This window comes from Electrona antarctica, assembly GCF_951216825.1.
Source record: "Electrona antarctica genome assembly, chromosome: 1".
Classification (NCBI taxonomy): Eukaryota; Metazoa; Chordata; class Actinopteri; order Myctophiformes; family Myctophidae; genus Electrona; species Electrona antarctica.
Genome location: NC_136806.1, coordinates 55,235,255 through 55,260,067, shown reverse-complemented (window position 1 = coordinate 55,260,067; position 24,813 = coordinate 55,235,255). Strand labels below are relative to the sequence as shown.

At 45.1% G+C, this 24,813-nt stretch overlaps 1 protein-coding gene across 5 annotated transcripts in view; it reads left to right on the top strand.

The window, feature by feature from the left end:
* The window catches only part of LOC306924140 (uncharacterized protein), a 328,928-nt gene that overhangs the window by 203,911 nt on the left and 100,204 nt on the right, over nucleotides 1-24,813 (top strand). The window lies entirely within an intron of this gene.

Below are 24,813 nucleotides of genomic sequence, written 5' to 3'. Positions count from 1 at the left end.
TGCAAGAGACAAAAGCCATAGCCATTGCTGTAAATTCTCTGTTCTAATAGTTTCAGCATTTGGTTGTTTTATACACCGTTTCATTTCCGACATGGCTTATTTTCATAGCAATACCCGTTGTACCCGTGTCAGAGTACCCGTTCCACCCATCTGTCTGTCCCTTTTATGTCCATGAAGATTTCTGTATATGTCTCTCTGGGTCCCTTTATTCCTATATATGGAGTTATGTGTCAGGCATGCCCAAATATGGAGTGTTGTGATGTCAGAACAGGCCAGCTCCATATATGGAGCCTGGGCAGGGGCCCTATCCAGAGCCCGGGCAGAGACCTTTTGTGGCAGTTCTGCACAACCGTGACTCCGACCGCCTCGACACCGGGCAATGCACTCCCTGTGGGGGTGTGGAACGTGTGTATCGTGTTTTGAAGTCGGTGGGGCGAACGGTTCTCAAGTTACGTGGATTACAAACGTACACGCGTACATATGGAGTTCTGTGTCAGGCATGCCCAAATATGGAGGGTTGTGATGTCATAACAGGCCAGCTCCATAATTTGGAGCCTGGGCAGGGGCCCTGTCTAGAGCCCGGGCAGAGGCCTTTTGTGGCGGTTCTGGACAACCGTGGGTCCGACCGACTCGACACCGGGCAATGCAGACTCCCACGTTCCGCGTGTGTCGAATTTGAAGTCGGTGGGCCGAACGGTTCTCGAGGTACGTGGATTACAGCCGTACACACGTACGTACAGACGTACAAAGACTTAGTGCATTTATAGATAGATGTTAATGGGGAAAGTGAATTACTCCTAGGGTAGATATTTGATCTGTCTAATGTTGCCATTAACGGGGAAGATGTTGTTACCGCATGGGTCAAAACAATGATAATGGACCTCATTCATGTATAATGGATTGTCTGAGATTCTGTTTTCATTTTGGCTTCCAAGAACAAATTAGAAAAAAAGCTAAAATAAACGTTGATGGGGTTTTTGTATGAATTTGGTTCCTTTTGGTTGAATAGCAGAATTTAGATTTTGTGATGCAACCTTGGTGGCATATCATTATAGCATTGTACCCGTTGAATAGAGCACTCAATACTTCTCTCACAAAGGCGGGCGACTAGGAAGAGAATGTAGCGCCACCACAATGGCCCTCTCTTCTATTCAAATCAGACCCGCCGCCCTGGCTGTCTTTGCCCTGAGTCACAAACACTCCCCTAGACTGAGATAACAAATTGTTCCATCCATAGGATCCAATTAAAAACTGTGAAATCACTGAAAGTCATTCTGATGTCTTTGATGCCTATCTTCTGCTCCATGTGTATACAAGTAATTATATTTGCCAGGAATGTGGTGAAGAGGGCAGATGGAATTCTGGAGAGCTCCCATTTAAAATACACACCGGAACATTCTGCTCAAAACGGAGATGGAAGTTGTGACTAAAACCCAGCATTTACAGTATGTCCTTTTTATGGGTTGTCTGTCATGAAGTGGCTCATTTTGGTGGCTCTGTAACGTAAAACGATAATAATGTGGGTGTTATATATTTTCATGTTAATGTAATGCATTAAGTAATTCATTGAAGCACTCAGCATTGATTGATTGATTGATTGAAGAATTTATTAACAGTTTGCAGAATTACAGTACATTTCAAGCACAAACTCAATACAAAGGCTGTTAACTGTGAGTGGACGACCCAATTAAGCATTACACTTGTTTCCAATAGGGTCCACCATGTTCAAATCATCAAAACATTTAGAGACGTACAAATAGACACTTCTATAGACAGAATTACAGCATTACATTATAAAGATAGATTGTGTTGTAGCCTACAGATATTTGCTTCACATACAAAACGCGCACACGCACACACTGACATCCAACCTCCTGCAGAGCTTCACTGTAAAAAAAACACGTATAGTTCTGCTCACTGTGTCAAAAAAACAATTTTCACTTCTAACTTAAATACTGTACATCAAACGGTATGATGTACGGCCATAACATAGCATAAGTACAGATCAAATGAAGTACCCTATTACCGTATTTGCAAACACTTGAGGTGAGGTGATATATATATTGTATAAGATATTCCTAATAGAGCTGTGTAAAATGGCATTGTAAACAACAGTAGTGCAGTAGTGCAACAAGACAGTCAATTAGCCACTGTCAATCCACCCGGACAGTTTTTTGTTTTTAATTTCCATAATGTTGCTGATGTCTGAGGTGGGTGAGACTTTCAGTACCTTCATGATGCTTGAGTTTAGTGATAGTGATAGAGAGAAATTCCCTACACCCACTGTTGCGAAGGCTCTCAAATGGATCTCCATATATGGGGATAAAAGGCTGTCACTTGGATCTCCACATATGATGATGATTTATGGCCCATATGTGGAGATAATGGAAATATCCAATGCTGACATCGGATTGATGTGGGAACCCCATATAAGGATGTACACGTGTGTCATCGTCATATGCGATTGGATAGCATTGTCATTATGACACACATATAACTAAAAAGTATAAAAGGATTACAGTCAGAGACTTAAGGTGGCAGAATATCTTCTAATATCTTTGGCCTGAGTCAGTTGGATAGGACGGAATATCTGGCCAAGCAAATTATAGAGCTTTTCATTGGAGGTTTCCACATCCCGGTTAAGTTCGTATCGAACACCACTGTCGTGGGTCCTAACTAAATAACCAGCACTGGTTCGAGCTATTTTACATGGTCCTTCGAGCCGGATTAGGGCGTACGGCAGTAACAGGATGTCGGAGGCCTTAGAGGATGGTGGTGGGACGGATTCCCCAGGAGCCAGGAGGTCACAACACCAGGTGGTATAGCTTGTGGAGCAGGTGAGTTTCAACAATCATCATTTGGGCCCAGGGCCTACGGGCTCTGGACGTTTGCCTCCAGAGTCTATGGGCTCTGGAGGTTCTGGACATCGGTTGGTTAGATGCCGGGGACCCGAAGTGGTGGGACACACTTCGAGGTTCTGGACATCGGTTGGTTAGATGCCGGGGACCCGAAGTGGTGGGACACACTTCGAGGTTCTGGACATCGGTTGGTTAGATGCCGGGGACCCGAAGTGGTGGGACACACTTCGAGGTTCTGGACATCGGTTGGTTAGATGCCGGGGACCCGAAGTGGTGGGACACACTTCGAGGTTCTGGACATCGGTTGGTTAGATGCCAGGGATCCGAAGTGGTGGGACACACTTCGCCTTCGGAGCAGGTGGGCTCCGGAGGTTCTGGGCATCAGTTGGTTGGATGCCAGGGATCCGAAGTGGTGGGACACACTTCGCCTTCGGAGCAGGTGGGCTCCGGAGGTTCTGGGCATCAGTTGGTTGGATGCCAGGGACCCGACGTTGTGGGATTTCCATGTCCAGCAGAGATTGAAGGACCCGGCGTAGGACAGGAGAGTTCATCTTCAAAACGGCATGGGAATCGATTCTTGGGACAGCAGAGCAGGCTCGGACATCAAGACTACGATGGATATACCACCGATGGCGGAATCTACCGAGGAGCAGAAGATACAGCAGTCGAAGAGGAGCAGGAAGATACAGCAGCCGACGAGGAGCAGGAAGATACAGCAGCCGACGAGGAGCAGGAAGATACAGCAGCTGACGAGGAGCAGGAAGATGCAGCAGCCGACGAGAAGCAGGAAGATGCAGTAGCCGATGAGGAGCAGGAAGATACAGCAGCCGACGAGGAGCAGGAAGATGCAGCAGCCGACGAGGAGCAGGAAGATGCAGCAGCCGACGAGGAGCAGGAAGAAGCAGCAGCCGACGAGGAGCAGGAAGAAGCAGCAAGAGAGAAGAGGGTCCAGCTCACCAGGAAGACACAGCATCCGACGAGGGTCCAGCTCACCAGGAAGACACAGCATCCGACGAGGGTCCAGCTCACCAGGAAGTCACAGCATCCGACGAGGGTTCAGCTCACCAGGAAGACACAGCATCCGACGAGGGTCCAGCTCACCAGGAAGACACAGCATCCGACGAGGGTCCAGCTCACCAGGAAGACACAGCATCCAACGAGGGTCCAGCTCACCAGGAAGACACAGCATCCAACGAGGGTCCAGCTCACCAGGAAGACACAGCACAGCATCCGACGAGGGTCCAGCTCACCAGGAAGACACAGCATCCAACGAGGATCCAGCTCACCAGGAAGACACAAGCATCCGACGAGGGTCTCGTTCACCAGGAAGATACAACATCCGACGAGGGTCTCGTTCACCAGCAAGATACAACATCCGACGAGGGTCTCGTTCACCAGGAAGACACAGTTGGTGAAGGTCTGGCGAGACGCTTGGATGCCCTCAATGGGGTGGCCTGAATGGCTGACGTTTGCTGTTCAAGCCTCCGTATGCTTGTATTGGGGTGGCCTGAGGGGTCCACTGTTCAAGCCTTCTAGATATGGTACAGATTTCCATGGGAAATCTGGGGGTGGCAATGTGGCGATATCATGAGAGCATTGTCTGAACAGCATGATGATGCAAGGGCATCGGAGCTATATCAACCCTCCCATAGATGTTGGAGCAGTCGGAGGACGGAAGCGGAACGCTCTGGTGGATATCATGAGAGCATTGTCTGGACAGCATGATGATGCAAGGGCATCGGAGCTATATCAACCTTCCCATAGATGTTGGAGCAGTCGGAGGACGGCAGAGGCTTTGTTCACCGATAGGATATCGAGATGAAAGTGCAAGCTGACAGACCAGAAGTCCAGGTTCATAGGGACCGAAGTAGTCCAGCAAGGAGGCTGGACGGTCACTCTTGCAGAAATGACCATGAGCATAACCGGAGACGAACAGTCATCATGCATGGTACGGTAGTAGCACCCCAAGGGCCAGGTACGCTCTTGATGCAGTGGCTCGAAGAGCCAGGTACGCCTTCGATGGGGTGGCCCAAGGGCCAGGTACGATCTTGATGCGGTGGCTCGAAGAGTCAGGTACGCCTTCGATGGGGTGGCCCAAGGGCCAGGTACGCTCTTGATGCGGTGGCTCGAAGAGCCAGGTACGCCTTCGATGGGGTGGCCCAAGGGTCAGGTACGCTTTCGATGGGGTGGCCCAAGGGCCAGGTACGCTTGCAATGGGCGAACTGTTCAAGCCTTCTTGATATTTTACATATTTCCATGGGAAATCTGGGGGTGGCTGTTGCGAAGGCTCTCAAATGGATCTCCATATATGGGGATAAAAGGCTGTCACTTGGATCTCCACATATGATGATGATTTATGGCCCATATGTGGAGATAATGGAAATATCCAATGCTGACATCGGATTGATGTGGGAACCCCATATAAGGATGTACACGTGTGTCATCGTCATATGCGATTGGATAGCATTGTCATTATGACACACATATAACTAAAAAGTATAAAAGGATTACAGTCAGAGACTTAAGGTGGCAGAATATCTTCTAATATCTTTGGCCTGAGTCAGTTGGATAGGACGGAATATCTGGCCAAGCAAATTATAGAGCTTTTCATTGGAGGTTTCCACATCCCGGTTAAGTTCGTATCGAACACCACTGTCGTGGGTCCTAACTAAATAACCAGCACTGGTTCGAGCTATTTTACACCCACAATGTTTTTTCTTCTCACAGGAATGGGTGCATGGACCATATATTTTTGAAGGGTACTAGCCCCTCCTATATACAGGTTTAATGTTTGTTTTTAGTTCAATGTTTGTTTTAAAAACGCCATTGACAATGATGGGAAAATGTACGTCATCTTGTCCCTAACACAAACATTAAAGGTGAATTCCATACTAAAAGGCTTTCTTACCTTTCTTTGTAGTTGTTACGTCCCCACCAAAGAGGTCCAGGTGTTATTTTGTGCAAAAGCTCCTTATTGGCTATTTCCCCTACCATAAGCCCTCAATGAATTGCATTGAATTGAATGGGAATTGAATGGGGCTATGGGGTGTTGGGGTGTCCCAAGCGGCACACTTTACTACTTATTTCGATGGAAATAAGCGAATTAGCACAACACCCCATAGCCCCATTCAATTCCCATTCAATGCAATTCATTGAGGGCGTATGGTAGGGGTAATAGCCAATAAGAACAAAAAAACACCTGGACCTCTTTGGTGGGGACGTAACGACTACAAAGAAAGGTAAGAAAGCCTTCTAGCATGGAATTCTCCTTTAAATGCCATTAACAATAAAGATCATTTAATGTTGGTGTTGGCACCGTTTGTTGTACATCACCATTACATCACCTAATCAACATGAGTTAGACTTTAATATATTAGCGCCCCTCACTTCACACAGGTGTGATTTTTTAAAATTATACACACACCTTTTTTTTTGTTGTGAAAAGTCATTTATGGTATATTACATTGGGTAAAATATTACCTGTGTTTAGTGATGGTTTGACAAAAGTTAAGTTTGGTGTTCTAGGCAATCTAGGGTCTTAAATGGGTGAAAGGGGAGGGATGGTGGTGTAAAGGTTTCTAGATGAGAGAACATGGCAGGGAAGTGCGTATGTATGTGCGTTATCCAAGCTGTGTGTATAGATTCCAACCCTCACTAATGATCCATGCATGTACTCTTAATGCACTGCTGGGCCTATATCGCATCACTCCACGGAACAGCACTAATAGGGTGAGAGAGAGAGGATGGCGGAGATGTCGCGCCCGGCTGGTTTAGTGACGGTACATAAATATCACAACCTGCCAGTCTTGATTCTATGGATGGAAAACACAACTTGTGGGGGGGGGGGAGGAGGCAGGGGGGATAGAAAGGAGAGGGGGGGAAAAAAAAGTTAAGTGTTAGATGTGAGATGGCAGCTGAGAGGACGGCGATGTACGTGGCAGATACAATATAGGCGGGCAACACAGATGGTGTGTCGAGTGGAGCCGCCACCACCACCACCACCACTGGGAATTAAATAATGGTAGAGCGCGCGAGGAAGGGGAGGCATCAGTCAGCGTTGTATAGCCGGAGCTGTTGTGTTAGGTTTCTTTCTGGTCTAGAGGGGCGGGTCGCGGGCAGAGATTTGCGCACGCGCCCTGTTTGGATCTCAGCGATCTGTCAGTTCGGGGGTGACTGACAGATCCCCCCCCCCCCCTAGTGCGGCGCTATACGTCACATCATTTGGAGCGACGCCCACCCGGATGGGTTGACTCCCACTTTTAGACCAGAGCGGTCCTCCAGGCTTTCATCTTTTGCGCAGACGAAAATGAAAGCCTGGTACCGATGGTGTGTGTGTGTGTGTGAGAGTGTGTGTGTGAGAGCGCGTACGCTCTCTCTCTCTCTCTCTCTTTCTCTCTCTATTTGGCAGCTTGGGCCATGTCCACAGGCTGGTGGTCAGATTCTTGACGATTATGGGGTTGTCAAAGTGTAAGACAAAGCAGCTTGCAATTACAGATCTATTTGGAGGAGAAGGTGCTTTCTGTACCCGTGACTCTTTTGGCAGACTGAAGTGTATGACCAATGTGCATGTGCATGTGCATGTGTTGTTTACATTTAGGGCTTGTTTGGATTCAAGCACCGAGACACATGTTGTCAGTGGGACACCGGAAGCAACTGTAAAATATGTGTTCACTTGATAATACATTTCATAGATCTGGACTCAAATAAATACATTGAAGTGCGTGCGTGCGTGCGTGCGTGCGTGCGTGCGTGCGTGCGTGCGTGCGTGTTTGCGAGCGCATGTGTATTACTGGAGAGCTCCGGCAGCGGAATGCTAATGAAATGCTAGATAAGACGGACAGACGGACCTCAGAGAGTCAAGTGAAAGTCCTCTGCCTTTGGCCAAGGCAATCGTTTGTGTGCATTTTATAAATGTTGACAGGAGACCCTCGATCAGGACCCCGTGAAGCCTCCTGGAAGGCAGAGATGTGTAATAAATGACAGGCGAGAGAGACAGAGAGAGTTTTTCAGGGCATGGTCGGGGGCAACAGGCGCCCGCCGTGCGTTTCCTCTCCTATACCAAAGGCATATATAAAATCCTCACGTTCATCCCGGGGCCTCACCGTACGTGTGTGTGTGTGTGCGCGCGCCGCGTGGCTATATCATTTTTTTTAGTGGCACCGGTTTACGGGCATAAAGCATCGCGAGCCTAAGGAAAATCAATAACAGTGATGGAGACCGTTTACGGTTTCATTATTCCAGATTCATGACCTACCACTGCCCCATGCTGTTGTTACCCCCAGGCTGAGTCTCATTGTCACTCACAATTGCTCATTAAGTGCCAATCACATGATACTCCAGGCTATTATTTTGGCAGTGCTCGGTGACACCGCAGATGTCACATAATGATACCCCTGTCTACTTTCTGCATAATTTAATGTAGGTGCCGTTGACAGTGAACTCCATCACTATTGTAAACCGATGGTGAATTAGCTCAACTCCATGTGTTGCGTGTTGCACACGGAACAGTTCCCCATGAATCCTTCTTTTGTTGACTGCATGGCGGGTGGACGTAAAAGGATACTGTTGCTGTACTCATTTAGTAGTGTGTTTGAGCACAAAGGAATATCATATTATAATGTGGTGGGGCTGTTGTTCATACACAATTATCACATATTTTGAGAAAACGTATTTAACACACTAAGGGATAGACTAATTTACAGTGGTGCCAAGCATCCAATACATATGGCTAGAAAGGGGTGCACCGCAGAGCAAGTATCTCCACCAGGCTGGATGCATTTTCATTTTTTTAGGGTCCCTCTAATGCACAAAATTACGTCAAGTATATGGACTTTGTTTGTTAGGGCCGTTATGCTGTAATGTCAAAAAAGTTTGATGCACATAGTTACAAAACAAAATGTCCGTCCCCAGCCTCCAGCCTGGCGGAGATAATAACAAATAGTCAACCTTAATTGTTCATTAGAAATACTAATAGTCTAATAACATTTCAGCTTCTTCGCTATCCTCACTGTATCCACGGAGTGTGGGATGCTAAGAAATGTGCCTGCCGACGACAAACTGCGGGGAATTCTAGTAACTAATAGAAAGCAGCCTTTCTCTTCCTAGAACGTTAGTGCACTAAAATACCGTAGTAGCCATAGTTGTTGCATCAATAAAGATATCATCAGGCACCCTTTTTTCCTATATTCAGCTATTAGTGTAGATTTTTGGAGAATTTACGTCATATATGCGGATGAGCAAATCGGCTATTATTTTTTTAATTATATTAAGATTAAATTCCCATTGACAATGAATGGAGATTTTTTTTATTATATTAAGATTAAATTCCCATTGACAATGAATGGAGAATTTACGTCATGATGTACCCCTCACTTCACACTTGGGATTTGTACCTATCCAGACAAATGGTCTTATGGTAGTCCTGGAGATATGGCTTAAAACAAGGTGGTCTTCCTTTAATGTGGACCCTATTTGAGCCTGTAAAGTATTGCACGGTACTGTATGTATACAGTATATCATTTCAGTGGTTGGCTATAGAGATAGGCTATACTGTAACAAAAAGAAAGGAACAGAGCTTGGTTGCAATTTACAATTAGTCAATATCTTTAGCCGCAGCTAAATTAAACGCTGAAGAGGACGCGTTGGGTTGGGGGGAAAACACATGTAATGGCAAAATACAATTAAAACCACTTAATGTGGCCACTTTACCAATTGGAGTGCGTGGTTAACCCGTTTTGGGCGGGAACCCCTTTTGGTGTTTTAAACATGTTATAATTTAGCTATTGAAAAATAGCAGATCTACAAGCTCATAGCGCGCCACCGAGTGGCGCGCTATGAGCTTGTAGGTCTGCTATTTTTGAAAAATCGTGAAAATATTTATTTCAGAAAACTGGAAGATTTTTTTTTAAATTTCGAGGTAAGGCCTAAATGGATTAATTATGTAGAAGTGGCCCCTGCATTGCAGCGATTGAAATAATACACAGTGTCATGTGTCAGCGGTCGTGAAACTGACATTAATTGACAAGCTGTCACGGTGGCACCGGCATTTAGGAAGCAAATGCATCATTTAAAACCCCGAGAGACAGAGAGAGACCTGGGAGAATCCATGCTTCCGCTGGAAGAGCACCGCATGTCAAAAGACATTGTGGCCAGCATGTTGGACATTCAGACATCACAGCAGAGCACATCCATGTGTTCTCTCAACCTAACCCTTATAATAACCTAACCTTAATCTTAATATTTGCTTTTAAGTCTGTAAATGGGTTGGCACCAGTCTATATATCGGAACTTGTAGCCCCCAAAGTATCGACAAGGGCCCTGAGGTCGACTGACCAGTCACTTCTCAAAATCCCAAAATCAAAGCTGAAATCCCGGGGGGATAGGTCATTTTCTGTTGTAGCACCCACACTGTGGAATGAACTTCCACCTCATGTCAGAGCTTCACAATCCTTGTCTGTGTTTAAATCACGTCTGAAAACTCACTTGTACACCTTGGCATTTGAACATACTGATTAAGAGTTGCTGCTTCCACTGCATTGTCCTTATGTTGCCCTGTTTATGTACTGTTGTTGTTAGTGCTTTGTTTCCCCTGATATTTTTAGTATTTCTTTGTGTACAGCACTTTGTTTCAACCTTGTTGTATAAAAATGTGCTTTATAAATAAAGTGGATTGGATTGGATTGGATATAATAACCTAACCCAGTGGTTCTCAAAGTAAAGTCGGTTCGGCTCTGTAGAGCCTACAATGCGACGTCATTTGAGGTTCGGGGGGGGGGGGGGGGGGGGGGCGGGTACCGTCCTAAAGTCGGCTCTTCGGTTCTACTGAAAATTTCCGACGAGCCGAAATCATTTCGGCACTACAGCGCCGAAGCAGCGGTAAAATAGGAGTATGAATCGGCCCTTATCCTGCCACGGAGTCAGACCAAAGCCCTAACCACAACAAAGGGTCAAGACGGTTTTAGTGTTGTCCCTGTGGTGTGATATGTCTTGTTGCACGTTGACCCACGTTGACCCTAGTGATTCAACGCGTGGACTTCAATGGCCCCAAACCACACCAAAGGTTTGAGACGGTTTTAGCGTTAACCCCTTGCAACCCGTTTTGACCCAAGGAGTTGCATGGTGACCCTTTGGTGTGGTTAGGGCTTAAGGCACAGTCCCTCTTGAGGGGTTCCAGGGTGTCCCTAGCAGAAGTAGTTATATTAAAATATAAGCGCTCACAATTCGCTATTGGGAGCGTTCAATCTTGGACGCTGAACAGAAGTATATTTCACACACTCACGGCCAAATACATATCAATTTAGGAGGTCCTTGACATGAGCAAGTTTGAGAACCGATTCCCTATAACCTACAATAGGACTGATGGAACATAGCGATGACTCCGCCACTATACGGCTAGAACTCACAAAATGTAGAGCCTGGGAACATAGCGATGACCTTTCCACTACGACTAGCGCTCGTAGAACATGCCTGCGTGACAGGTGGGCATTCTCTAATTATTTGAATCAAAACACATATAGCTGTAAATATGCTACTGTTCTGTAGCTGTGTAAACCAATACGTAGTGTCTAACACAAGCACGTTAATGACCCCCCCCCCCCCCCCACACACACACACACACACACACACACACACACACACACACACACACACACACACACACACACACACACACACACACACACACACACACACACACACAATAATAAATAATTCTTCACACACACAGCATGCATCTAATTAAAAACACTTGTCAACAGTTCTGTTCAAAAGAACAGACACCCCAGGGGAGGTCCTTTGGAATTGTAATATTGCAAATTTTCTCACCAAATGTGTCCACTTAAGTACCATTCAAAGACAATACAGTACGTGTTTATATTTGAGTAGGTATCTATCGATACACCCAGTGCATCTTTACAAATGTTACACTATATATATTTTTTAATCAATCACACTGTGTGAATTTCCATGCCTGACAGACTCAACATACGATCAAACAACGTTATTTAGAATGATGCATTTTATTTGTCACCTTCTGGAGTTGTTTTGGGCTGTCTAAGTCTGCCCTTTTCAAACCTTATTGGAGTTGACGTAGCGCCAGTGCTAGGAATCGTATTATTTCCCTGTGTGTTGTTTATTCAGTGACTCCTCACCTTAACTAGGTCACCGAACGAATCAGTCACTGAAACCGACATCTGTGTCGTACTCGGAGGTCGAACAGATGCGCTGTTTAGCAAGGGCGTAACCATGTTATAAAGGGTGGGGGGGCACCAAATGTCTGAGTATCACATTCTGTAAAGCGCTCACCTTTAAAAATGTTACCCTTTATCTAAATATAGGGTACATTTGCTTTCCTAAGACAATAAATTGACTCCGGTAGGAGTCTCTTAGCGGAGACATTAGCATTTTTTTCTGCCAGTCATCAAATTATTGGGACAAAAACAAAACAAATCTCCATGAATTCAAGGCTTCATGGGGTGTGTATTTGTTTGTGGTGAACTACTCCTTTAAGTCTTACCTTTTGAAAAGTTATCGGAGTTGACACATAGTCAGTGCTAGAAATGTTGTTATTATTGTGCTGCTGATTGTGTGCTGCTCAGTGACTCCTCACCTTAACTGGGTCAGCGAACATTGAAACTCACAGAAACTGACACATTCACTCACATTCTGAGGTTGAACAGATGCGCTGTTTAGTCCGAGTCATCGTTGTCATTTTGCTACCGTAATCACTGAGTCAACACTAATGCTCCAAATTCCACCAAATGTTGTCAATATTGTGGCTCACTGTATAGTCATCATGTCCAGCCTAATACATTATTTAGGACAGACGTTGCTTGCGTTGGTGATTCTATATTCTCTGACTGAAAATGGGGACTAGTATAACATTTGGGATTGATACAAATATCTTCTCAAAGTCAGAAAAGATGTGAATGCATTATTTGTTTTGGTAGAAGTAAATGATATACGCATGTTGCTGCACATGAGGTATCAATAATGATGCATACTGAACAGATACTATCCCTGCTGTGAACCGGCCGTATATTATATTACTCGCTGAACGAATACTATTGATGTCTCTACTTTACATAGACTTTTTTTTGTTTTCCACTAATAGCTTATACTTCTTAAGTAATGATGCTTTTCCTTATTCCCCAGACTATGGTATCTGGTGAACTGTCTCGAATCACCATGGCCTTCTGTTTGAATTAATTCCTCAGCGAAGTTTTATATCGGTGTGACATTACAGATATGCAATTAAATATATTTCTGTCGGGTTGAAAACGTATTTCTAACTGTAGGAGATGGTCTGGGTATCGAGTGAGGTAAATGGTCCATCTTGGATCAACTACTAGCAATGCTACTTACACACAAGCTCTTGGTCACAATTTTCAGCGGTTAAATATTTATTGCAACCGCATTTCTTGCCAGTCGTGTCGTGTCGTGTCAAGTCACGCCACGCCTCCATATATGGTCGCACCTCGTGACACGCCACGCCACATCACGCCTCATGACACACAATCCATATATGGTCGCGCCTCGTGACATGTCATGCCACATCACGCCTCATGACACACAATCCATATATGGTCGCGCCTCGTGACACGTCATGCCACAAAACGCCTCATGACACACAATCCATATATGGTCGCGCCTCGTGACACGTCATGCCACATCACGCCTCATGACACACAATCCATATATGGTCGCGCCTCGTGACACGTCATGCCACATCACGCCTCATGACACACAATCCATATATGGTCGCGCCTCGTGACACGTCACGCCACATCACGCCTCATGACACACAATCCATATATGGTCGCGCCTCGTGACACGTCATGCCACATCACGCCTCATGACACACAATCCATATATGGTCGCGCCTCGTGACACGTCACGCCACATCACGCCTCATGACACACAATCCATATATGGTCGCGCCTCGTGACACGTCACGCCACATCACGCCTCATGACACACAATCCATAATATGGCTGTCTGGAGAAGATTGCATCATCACCTACATCTGCATATATGGAGCCGGCCAGCAAATCTACATCTGACCTCAATGACACCAGATGAATAGTTTAACTCGTGCTTCTCAACTATGCTGTATTAAGAAGCTCTGTTGTTTCAGGCCTGAAAACGTCAATTAGGGCATTCCCAGACGATGCCCTAATTAATACAATCCCTGTTATGCCCATATATGGAGATCCCTGATGTCATCAATATTAAGCCTATGGGAACGTCAATATAATTATGACCATATTGTGACAGTCACGATAACCAGTGTGGTTGCCGCGACGCGAGTCACACTTGCAAATGAGCCAAGTTGGTACAACACATGGATCTGACTATCATCACCTGGATAATAATAATAATAATCTTTATTGTCCCGAAGGATATTTGTCTTCACAATCTGTTCAACACCCACATCAAAAACAACACAGAGCACATAACACCAAGACAATACAAAAACAAAAACATGAGGTCCCCACTGTGTACAGAACCATCCTATCGGCGGGGCAGTTTGTTTAAAGCCGCGATGGCTGAGGGGACAAAGCTCCTACTAAAACGGACCTTTTTCCATGGCAAGGTTCTGTATCTTTGTCCAGATGGCATGAGGTTAAAGAAGCGATACAGGGGATGATCAGTGTCATTTGATATCGAAAGTGCTAGCCGTGTGATGGCATTATTGTTCATATCAGAAAGGATCTCCATATACATTATGAAGATCACAACACTGACCTCATCAACCCCTGGATAGCCATACATGGTTTGACATCCTACACATGCCGTTTTTATTCCAAATATGGCACCTGCTGCTCGGAGCATTGTTTCTGACGGACTCACGAACCGTAATGAATGATATGCTGCTTGCATCCGCCATAGAGGGGCGACTGTGGCTCAGGAGGTAGAGCAGGTCGTCCAATGATCCATGGGTCGGCGGTTCGAATCCCGGCTCCTCCTGTCTACATGTCGAAGTGTCCTTGGGCAAGACACTGAACCCTCAAATTGCTCCTGATGTGCTGGTTGGTACCTTGCATGGCTTCCGCCGCAATCGGTGTATGAATGTGTGTGTGAATGGGTGAATGTAATGCACAATATATGTAAAGCGCCTTTGGTTAAAGGCGCTATATAAATGCACCATTTATAGAGGCATCATGGCAACTTTTGCTTCTCAACTGTGCCGTATTAAGAAGCTCTGTTGTTTCAGCAAGACGTCGCCCTCATGGCGTCTTACTGGTGATATTTATATTTATAATGTGAATTTATTATGCCAATATACAATGTTACATTGCATTATGATGCATTGTGAGCTACAGCTTGAGAATAATCTATTTTTTGGGGGGGGTTAGGGATACAATGTTTCTGTCCTACAGCGACTATATGAAGGTCACATTTTTGAGAGACTGCACAACACTACGAGAAACACATGTATCCATATGGATTGGATTTGACACATGACATGTTTCAATTGACATTCCTAAGGTGTGAGCAACAGGATTCCATTTGCTGAGGGGGGGGGGGGGGGGGGGGGGGGGGGGGGGGTCCATCCCTCTGCTTTTGATACTCCCACTAGTCTATTTTTTTAGTGCTTGAGAAGATGTCGCTCCTGAGTCCTTATTCATTTTTTACAAATTGATCGAAATTAACCCAAATTGATGAACGCAGCTAAATGCACTCAACTTGTTGCTCAAAGTTCCTCTGTCCGTCCGTCTGTCCCTCCCCTCATTCCTTCAAAGATTTGAGTGTCCCCTCCCCCCCTCAGATAGAAGTTAATTGAATTGGATTCTAATCTCTTTTGAGATGTGTCATGGGGAGAAATAAATAAATAAAAGCTATTAGTGAGGAGAGGCTACAGAAATCCCTCCATCTAGCCGCGCTCAGCTCCTCTGGGATCTGGCTCAATCTCAAGGCTGGTTTTGGCGATTAGGGGCCTTGGTGTTCTCAGCTGAATGACTCTTTTATCAGCAGCTCTGCCCTCTTTTCTTTTTTTTTCTTCTTCTTCCCCTCCTCGCCTCCCAGCTCAGTGTGAGAGGGGCCAAGATGTGCCCGTATCAACCCCCCCCCCCCCCCCCCCCATGCCACCTTTCCCCCTTTCCCATGCTCCCTCCCATACACCCCCCCCCCCTTCCCCCCCTTCTCCCCTGCAGGGGCTGCCATCCAAGTTTTGGTGTACAGATGACCCATTGCGTTATTGTCAGTCAGCACCACTCCAAATGAATCCGCTCCCCTCTATAGGTCTCCCTATAGGACAAAAAAAAAGAAATAAAATACAGTTACATACATAGAGAACATAAGGGCAGAAAGCAATGTCCACAGCTCAGTCTAGTTCTGGCCAAAATCCTGATTAAGCCTCAGAGTTGATTGATGGACAAAAGACCTCTTCAGTCTGACCTTATTGTATGCTGGAACACCATATCTCCTTCCTGAAGGCAGCACCTATACTCTCCATACAAGACATGGCTAGTATTAGAGGTAATATTCCTTGCTAACCTTAGGATGCTGTTATCATACGTGGATGTAATGGACAACGTCAAGGGCTTTTACAAGGGGCTGTGTGACAAACTAGTTTCTGAAACCTAGCTACAGTAGTGTCCCCTATTGGGCACAAGCAAATCATTTCATGCCGTTTTGTGGTATAACAAACTATACCGGGGGCATAAATGTTTAAAAGACAGGCGTGGCAATTACTCATGCAGGTACCTGTACTGTACATACAGTACCGGATGAGAAGTTGAAATGTGTCATTTTAGGTACCATGATAGTGAATCTGGCTTGTTGCATGCTGGGTAATGAGATGGCAGCCAGCACACATACAGTTGGGTGCCACCGATATTGTCCCTTATCATTTGACCCATTTAGGCCTGACCTCAAAATTTTAAAAAATCCTTCCTAAATCCTCCAGTTTTCTGAAATAAATATTTTCACGATTTTTCAAAAATAGCAGACCTACAAGCTCGTAGCGCGCCACTCGGTGGCGCGCTATGAGCTTGTAGATCTGCTATTTTTCAATAGCTAAATTATAACATAATGTTTAAAAACACCAAAAGGGGTTCCCGCCCAAAATGCGTTAACTGTCCCTTTTGCGCAGATCACGCAAACCTCAGCAAAAAGAAAAGGACAATATCGATGGCCTCCCAACTGTACAGTGGTACACGCACATGTGTTGTATGCGTATGTGCTGTAGGTACACAAATTAAACACGCACATACTGTGCAAGCACAAAACACATGCTCGTTCTCAACGCACGCTACGCACAGCACGCACGCACGCACGCACGCACGCCCACGCACACACACACACAGCCAGTACAGTATGTGGGGGAAATCAGACTATTAATATGCATGCTCAGCAGTGTTTTCTTCGTTAGAGAATCAGTTGAAGGTGTCGATCACCGTTGCAGCTGTGCAGAGTTAAATTAACAGGATTTGACTGTGCAGATGATTGGCCTATTAATTTCCACCAATAAACACCTCACTATATGAGGATCTGCCACGTTTTCCATGAGCGCGTTTTCCCACAGTGTGACTATGAATTATTGATCGAGTGGGGTATGGTCAGAGTAGGGGGATGGAGAGGGAATGTATTGAGGCTTTTTTGCCTTATCTTGCACAGACTATCCGATCTGCAAGCTCACACCACGCTGCATGCAATGCATTGAGAGCTTGTAGGCCTGTTATTTTTGAGTGGTGTAAACCACTCCTACAACTGGCTTTGTTAGTTTGTCTGTCTGTCTGTTCGTACCAAAAAATGAGCATGGTTGCTATGGTCACCCATGCAGTTCACACGGGTGTGATTTCATTACGTCAGACATTACGTCAGACCACAGCTGATCAGTCTATATAAGACCTTACACCACTCAGTTCACACGGGTGTGATTTCATTACGTCAGACATTACGTCAGACCACAGCTGATCAGTCTATATAAGACCTTACACCACTCAGTTCACACGGGTGTGATTTCATTACGTCAGACATTACGTCAGACCACAGCTGATCAGTCTATATAAGACCTTACACCACTCAGTTCACACGGGTGTGATTTCATTACGTCAGACATTACGTCAGACCACAGCTGATCAGTCTATATAAGACCTTACACCACTCAGTTCACACGGGTGTGATTTCATTACGTCAGACATTACGTCAGACCACAGCTGATCAGTCTATATAAGACCTTACACCACTCAGTTCACACGAGTGTGATTTTTTTTTATGTATGCAACCGTGACGTATAAATCTGAATGTATTTGTCACACCTGCAGCCTGTTGTGCAACATGCCTCATCATAAATAGGCTACTTAAGAAACATTTGTTTTGACAACTGAGAACAGAGTGTTCGGCAGAACCTGTTGATAAAGGTAATCCAAATCCAATGCTATTTTTAGGAGTGAGCTAATTAGCGCTGCATTTTCCTTCTAATGCAGAAAACAGGCTGAATGAGGATGATAATTAAGCGTTCCATTTTGACCTCCTATTTGTAGCTCATTTGAGACTTAATTGTGGCTAATTATGCAGCAATGCGAGCATTGACAGGTAGCGAGGTGACATGCCCTTTTGAAGGTGGCCTCAACAGACATTGCAACAGCAGATCTACAAGCTCCTAGCACATCGCAATGCCATTTTTGAGTGGTGTAAACCACTCCTACAACTGGCTTTGTTAGTTTACGTGTCTGTCTGTTCGTACCAAAAAATGAGCATGGTTGCTATGGTCACCCAGTTCACACGGGTGTGATTTCATTACGTCAGACATTACGTCAGACCACAGCTGATCAGTCTATATAAGACCTTACACCACTCAGTTCACACGGGTGTGATTTTTTTATGTATACATTTATTTTGAAAAATCATGACATATTTTTTTAATGTTTTGGAATAATAATTTAAACTAAATGTATAGGAAACCACTACCCTATACCAGGGGTGCCCACACTTTTTGAGTGGTGCAAACCACTCCAACAACCCGCTTTGTCTGTATGTTCGTGTACCTGTCCACTCAAAAAGGGTGCATGGTTGCTATGGTTAGTGTGTGACGTCACTGTTGCACCACTCAGTTCACACAGGGTGTGATTTTTTTAATTGATAGCCACTTTCAAAATGACCAGATCAACAAGATCTACCCGCCAACAAAATGATGATCCCATTGCCGTTTGTGCACAACAATCTTGAAAACAAAGTACTGCATTGTGGGTTTTGAGTGCAGGCCCTTTTAGATGGCAATTAATCACCTTAATTCAAGTCGCATATACCAAAAAAGTGTTATAAATATATATTTTTAGGACCATATGTCATGTGATCTACCTGCTCAGCCTTTGTGATAGATACAGTAGATCTTTTGGGCACCCCTGCCCTATACCCATGTAGGGCATGGTGTGATGATCAAATTAGCAACCAGCTCGGCTCCACTGGTCCGGCCGTGTGTGTGTGTGTGTGTGTTCATTAATTACTTACCTGTAGCCCTGCAGCCTGTTGACTCTTCCTGTGCTTTGAAGTGCCACGAGCTCATTCCCATTCCATGCAATTTGCCTCCTGAATAATGTCTAATTGATTGGGACTGAGTGGGACAAGTTCACCCAACGTTGCTCTATTGTCGGAGAGTCCTTGGACACTTTCAGCCAGTGAATTTATGGGCTTCCCAGTTGGGGAGTAAATGCCCTCCATATTTCATGTTGTCATTTCTATTCATGCCACTAGCAGTGTATTTGTGCATATCCCCCCCCCCCCCCAACCCCCCAGTCAGAAGGCTAGCATAATGCCAATGCAAGCTGTCATTGAAGACCCTGGCTGAACCTTGGGAGGGTGGGAGAACCAAGGGATCAGTCTCTTTACCCACCTGGCCAATTAGAAGATAGAGAAGCCTAGTACGAGCCGGAGTCTGCCTCCAGGAGCAGGTATCTAGCCGCTGTTATGGCGCTCGGCAGTTGCTAGGCAACTCCATCTATCTGTTATTGAGCAAAACTTGTTGTGGGTATGGCTATTATCCCATTCAGGCCTGACGTCGAAATTTAAAAAAAAAAGTTTTCTAAATCATGACAATTTTCGAAAAGATTTGAGGCACATTTTAACGATTTTTCAAAAATAGCAGACCTACAAGTTCATAGCGCGCCACTCGGTGGCGCGCTATGAGCTTGTAGATCTGCTATTTTTCAATAGCTAAATTATAACATAATGTTTAAAACGCTAACGCTAACGTGACATGGATGCGTTCCAGGTCTCAATGGATTAAATACATAAATCACTGGGTAATCTGTGCACTTCAGATAGGGTGTGATACACTTGTGTGTGTGTGTGTGTGAGAGAGGGGGGAAAAAAGAGCACATGCTTTGATTTATTTCACAGGGTTGTCTGAAATTGATCACCTCAAATGGAGTAGTAAGGTCACGGAAAATAAATACATTTCCATTTAGAGGCAACACGATAATTTGTCTAAAAAACCAAAACAAAAGCTCTATTCTGCTCAGGTTACACAATAGGCACAGTTCTCTGCAAGCCATAATAGAGCTGCGCCATTCAAAGTTGGCACACAAAACGGAACCGGCAGGTTTATAAGTTGCCCAGTGCTTCTGATTTAAAGAGCGATGCTGGTGTGCAACTGCACTGTAACAGGGAACATTTTGTTGTAGTTTGCTTAACCTTTTTAGACCTGAGGACGATTCTACAAAAGAATGTCTTCTAAATCCTGACAGTTTTCTGAAAAACCTGTTTCTATGTTAGTCGTTCTCAAACATTTTCATGTCAAGGACCCCAAAAATATATGTAATTGGCCTGCCGACCCCCATCTGAAAATATGTTGTTCCAGGGACCCCCCCCGGAAGCAAATGTTTGAGTTAAAACGTTCAATCTGAAAGAATATATATTCAAAGATTTACACCGCATTTTCACGATTTTTCAAAAATAGCAGACCTACAAGCTCGTAGCGCGCCACTCGGTGGCGCGCTATGAGCTTGTAGATCTGCTATTTTTTCAACAGCTAAAAGTATAACTTAATGCTTGAAACACCAAAAAGGGCTTCCCGCCCAGAATGCATTAAGGGAAAGAAGATGAGCCATGGGTTTCTGTAAGGGTATGATATATGCGCCGCTTGGCAGGGGGCTGCGGTGTAAGCAGAAATGATGAGCGCGGTGACACCACAGAATACATCACACGGAGAGTTGTTGCGGATCCAGTGAATCCATTTAAAAATCAAATACCTGTGTCCATTATGACGGAAGTTCCACACGGGGCCTGCCTGTCTTCTATACTGCGTTAGCATGAGTATACCGCCAATGCAGGTCTATACATGAAAGCATCTCTCCTTAAGTACTTTTTTATTTTATTTTACATCATAATTTACACCTCATTTCTGCGTATGTATATAGTATATATCACTCTGCTATGCCATAATAACCTGGTTCTGAGTGTAAATGATGTGCGTACGTCAAACCTGTTTGATGTATTTGACATGTTAGTCGCACGTGTTATAATATTGTATGGCACATGTGTTATAATTTAGCTAACACGATACTTAAATGACATTGTATATCGCTGTGTTCCTGATGGCTGTATGGTACACACATCACATTATATTATTTAACAGGCTAATTTAGAATCTTATCTATCATGCATGCATGCATGCAGACAGACAGACAGACAGACAGACAGACAGACAGACAGACAGACAGACAGACAGACAATAGGTTCATATCTCAGTCCGTTTGCATTTGAGTTGAGTTGTTGTTACCATGAATCTTCAAATGCTGTTCACACTGTGTACAGGGATTATAACAGTACACGATAAAGATAAAGACAAAGATTTTGACAAATGTCGCTATGGAAAACAAACAAACAAACGGGAAAGACATTACAGTACATCACTGCATAGCCTATACCCGCCTAATCTTATCAGCACATTTCTAATACAGGAGATACGATTATTGTCTAGGGGCTACTGTACAGTAAATGGAAGATGGCGGGACCTCATACCGGCACACTGGAGTACTGTACGCATTACGTATCCCAAATAATATTCCAGACTTAAAAAATGTTTACGTCAACACATGCACACACTAGGCTATTATTTTATTCCTAGCAGATGTTTCAGACAAATGCAGTACATTTGATCCATAATACAGCAGAGTTGGTGCGAGGGCCTTAACCCCTTTGGGGCGGGAACCCCTCTTAGTGTTAGCATTATGTTATGCTTTAGCTATTGAAAAATAGCAGATCTACAAGCTCATAGCGCGCCACCGAGTGGCGCGCTACGAGCTTGTAGGTCTGCTATTTTAGAAAAATCGAAGAACGACTGACATGGAAACATAGCTTTTTCAGAAAACTGTCAGGATGTAGAAGACATTTTTAGAATCTGATCTCAGGTCAAAATGGGATAAGCCAAACCGTGGTCTTACATTAGCGTTGCGTTCGCCCAGGTCCACTCCCTCACTCACTCCCCACCCGCCCACTGCATTTTTTCCCCCTCCATATATGTAATTAATTCATTAAATATTGTATCAGTCCTGCAGTCCACAGCTGCCAGGTTCAAAGGAGGTTTTGTACCGTGGCTCAAAGCCCAAGGCCGAACACCCATTCTGTACCACCAGCACCCCCCTGTCTCTCTGGCTCTCACACACACACACACACACACACACACACACACACAGTCCAGCCGGGCCAGTTCTGCCGCAGGCTGACTGATCACAGGAAGGAACTCCATTTTCAAATTCAGCCGAGGATTGAGTCCTACACACTAGTCCCAGCATCAGTGCTCTGCGTGTGAGAGTGAGAGTGTACAAATGGAACCAATTGGACCCTTTCGGGTCCCATCTGGACCTTCATACAGTATGTGCTCTCAAGAGTTACATATGGATACATCACACAACATGGGGTTTTACCGTGCAGAGAGTGGAGACACTCAGGATTTTCAAGTGTATCCAGGGTTTGCTTTTCCCGCAGACCCCTACAGTGTGCATGCTTCAAGTGGAATTCATATGGCCTGCTCTGGTAAAACTGATCAACTGTCTATTCCCGTTTGTGTCTATAGTCGTCTTCTCCCGGCATAGTAATAATGCTCTTTGTTTATTATTCGCTCGTTGTTTCGTGTCGTGAGTCGTGACGCTCTGTTGGCAGTCGCTGGTAGAGAATTTATCCCTGCCACCCACCCCTCCATCTATCGGCCCGATCATTTTATTGTTTCTGATTGAGCACATCTTTTAACCCATTTTGACCTGAGATCAGATTCTAGAACTTTCTTCTAAATCGTGCTTTGATTTTTCAAAAAATAGCAGACCTACAAGCTCGTAGCGCGCCACTCGGTGGCGCGCTACGAGCTTGTAGATCTGCTATTTTTCAATAGCTAAAGCATAACATAATGCTAACACCAAAAGGGGTTCCCGCCCAAAATGGGTTAAAATAGCTGAATAGACAGCATGACAATAAGAAGCCCATTTTTTTCCCCCCCTCATGCACATTATTAAATGTCTCAGTTTGAGGTATACTCTATATCCCTGATTCAAGGAATGATTCAGTGTGGAGATTCCTCATATATAATATTCAGCAAGGCTGGGAATTATTCGTGGTGTTGCCATTTGAATTTACACACTGTATTTTACACTATGGGATGAGGGGCCGGGGTCTAAATTGGCTTCCCTAGTACTGTACCATGTATTAACATTCCCTACCAGCTGCCAAGGGTGGATGAGGGTATTACCTTGAGGAGTGTTGCCTATTTATATTCATAGTCATTCCCATACAGGAGGGGGCCAGTGCAGTGAACCTGTCTTGACTTCAACCAGCAGAGGGATTCATACAGTATATATAGAGAGAATAGGTGTGATTAGATGGAGAGAGTCAAAGTCCAAATCCAGTGCTTGTGCACATACACACACGGAGCATATTATATAATCCTGAGGAAATCCCGTGACCTGTCGGGTTACACCGGAGGTCACACGCTGTGGATTCAAGCATTGTTTAATACAAGCGACTTTATCAATCGACAGAATTCCATTGCACTGAATGATGTACTGTAAACACTGTCCAGTTGTCTCAAAGTGCATCCATCGCTCTCTGAGAAGCCTGCGTTATTCTTCATCGCACGACATAAATTAAGCATTACTTAGTTTGCACATCTTCAGAGCAGATACAGTTGCCACTTTTGTTCGTTTTCCTTGCTTTTTTTTACCCCTTTTCCTCCACAATTTAGTCGTTCTGCCAACTAATTCCTCCCCACACACATTTTTGTGTGGTCACTATGCCGTTGTGTCCTGCTGACTCACCTGCCAGTGAGGAGCCCCCACCGGGTAGTACGTAGAGCCTCCGGGGCTCTACGTACTACCCGGGGCCGTCGGCAGGGAGTGTTGGGCGGGAGGAGTAGGAACTCCTCCCGCCCAACACTCCCTGCCGACGGCCCCAGCCCGTAGAAATACGTGCAGTGACACCCTGTCTGTCTGGCTTCCCTCTCCTGGACACGGGACAAATTGTGTTCGCATAGACGGACGCTTGACAAAGCCGGGGATGTGCCGCGGTGGCTTGACTGGATTCTAACAACCACAACCTCCGTGGTGGTGCAGGGCACTGAGCAGGCACTTGTTTCTGATGATGTAAAGCAGTGGTCGGTCGGGCTTGCAAATTCATTCGACGCACATTATACAAATTTTATTTGTTTTGCATGAAAACCTGCTCCGAACTAACACACTGTTGATTGATATGATGTTCGTCTCCTGAGCTGTAATGTTTTGGGAGCTCCCAGCTCAGCGCTTAACTAGTCTATACCCAACAACACCACACCCACTAACCAACCCAGGCTTAACTAGTCTATACCCAACACCACCACACCCACTAACCAACCCAGGCTTAACTAGTCTATACCCAACAACACCACACCCACTAACCAACCCAGGCTTAACTAGTCTATACCCAACACCACACCCACTAACCAACCCAGGCTTAACTAGTCTATACCCAACAACACCACACCCAC